Here is a 2432-nt window from a genome sequence, read left to right on the forward strand (position 1 = left end):
TGTCATGGAAGGAATACTCACTTGAAAAAGGAAGATGGTAAATATGGCCAACATGAAACCCCCCAAGGCACTTTACAATATTGTGCGAGTACAACAAAACACAATGATTGCCAAATCCTGAAATGCAATAGAATGGCACTTTATCTCAGTGGGTTTGCAAAAATACCACAAAAAGATGTCAACAAAGATCAAAAGAGACATAATGTTGATAGAATAGATAGTATAACCCATGAAAAATCATCTAAAACAACAAAATTGATCTCTAAACCTTAAACAACCAAGATACCCTTCAGAATGCAAAAAAGCAAAACACCAAATGAAATGTGCCTAGAGCAAAATCTAGAAAATAGAACATCTCAAAATATGTCTCTCAGAGTGAAAAATAGAACTTCTAACTTTGAAAACCAAAACAGGCCACCAAACAGCATCAACAATCCAAATAAACTGCATCATTACGATGGGCTCGAAATTAGCTATGGAGGCAAACACCTATCACAAAAAGAGAGAAGCAAAAGCTATGAAGGCTACAATTATCAGATCCATAAATGAGACATTTTTGATGAGCAAAGAGAGAAATTTCTATTATCAAAAACGAATGAATAATTTACAAAGGGAGTTTATCCTTATAAAGATGAAAACCCTAAAAGGTAAAACCTAAGTTGCATGATAATAATAAATAAAAGAATTAATTATTATATGCTTAAAGTTTAGCTTAAGTAAAATAGAGATAATAAGTGACTTAATAATTAAATCAATGTGATTTAATTAATAAGAAAATACTTTATTACTCTAACACTATACTCCCAATTATCAAAATTATGGTCGATACTAATTAATATCATATGCTTACTACTCAAAACAATCTGATTGTATATTGTATTCCTATCTTATGCTTAGGCATTTTTCTTGATTATCCATAACCAATACTGATCAAGTCAAGTGACCTCACCAGATCATTATGTTGTCATTAATGACAACATCTATGCTTCCCAATACTGATCACTTGATAATAAACTAGTCTTTGTGCAATGTATCAGGATGATTTTGATATTAAAAATTTTAAAAGTATGGGTGTTGGCACTTACAAAGGCGTACCATAAAGGTCATTTATGACAAGGTGAAAAGGGACCATTAATAGCTTACTAGCTAAGTTATTTTAAAAGATCATTTAAAACAAGTTGTTTAGAAAAAAGGTTGAAGGAGATTGTCTAGGGTTTGGAAGAAAGAGAGTGAGTCGCCCAAGCACACAACTTTCTCACTATATCTCAATCATAAGAAGAAAGAAAAGAAACATAAGAAAAATTAACACATGGGAAAAGTTTTATGTTCATAAATTAGGGGTCTCCTAGAATATATCCACCAATGATGAAGATTATGAAGAGAATGACACAAACTAGAAAATCTACAAACTAGCCCACATTGTTAGTAGAAGTCCACATTATCCATTACACCAAGGCCACCCACCGCCACAAGGAAGGCCTTGAAAAAGGCAAGTGATCAACATTTTGACTTTGAAAGAAGAGTTGCAGTAGCTCTAGCAACATGAGATAAGCTTGTCTTCCAACAAGAGAGATTGGGGGGACACCTCTTATTTGTAGTATTAGCACCTATAACAGGTCTCTCAAAAGAGTCCCAATGAGAATATCTAACAATAAACACCACAATTATAGTGCCAAGAGTAGACAGCATGGCACCTAACACCCTCACCTAAGAACCAAACCAAGACCTAGCATATGATCTTCTTATGACCAAAATCAAATCATAGGTTGGGCAAGAGATGGAAACAATAGTAGAGTTCATTCCAATAATTATTTTAATGTGTCATGATTGTTATGTAAAATATGTTTGCGAGTATTTTTACCAACCTATTTAACAATTAATATTGCATATACCTAAGATCCATTTTTTAATATTGATCCTACATGATAATTACAACTTACAAAGAATACTTGGAGCATAAAACTTTGATCTATGAGTCGCCACTTTTCTTTGTAACATTGGTTTTTGCCAAGACCTCAGTTAGGCAATGCAAAAGATACTGAGCAAAAAAATTACTTCTTGATTAACACAAGAATAATAAAAGGTAAGATAAAACTTTTTTTCTATGTGTTCGAGGTCTTTCACCCACTTTTGACCCTATTGCTGCTAGGCATGCCTTTCTCTCTGAGCAACTTGGCATTTCAGACATCACCTTGGATAGATGTTGGTTTGGTACGGGGGACATCCCTTTTATCATATTCTTCTCTTTTCTAGATAGGCTTCATGCCCTTAGAGCGAAGAGAAAATTGTTCTCTCTCCCCTCTAAAATTTATCTAGATGAAGATCTTACTAAGGCACAAGTTGCAAAACTTAAACGGGCTCGAAGTATTGTGGCAAAGGCTAGACGTGTTGGAAAATGGGTTGTTATTTGGAATCGTAAGGCAGTGGTTCGT

Source organism: Cupressus sempervirens, chromosome 5, assembly GCF_028749045.1.
Source record: "Cupressus sempervirens isolate cs-2001-9-10 chromosome 5, ASM2874904v1, whole genome shotgun sequence".
Lineage (NCBI taxonomy): Eukaryota > Viridiplantae > Streptophyta > Pinopsida > Cupressales > Cupressaceae > Cupressus > Cupressus sempervirens.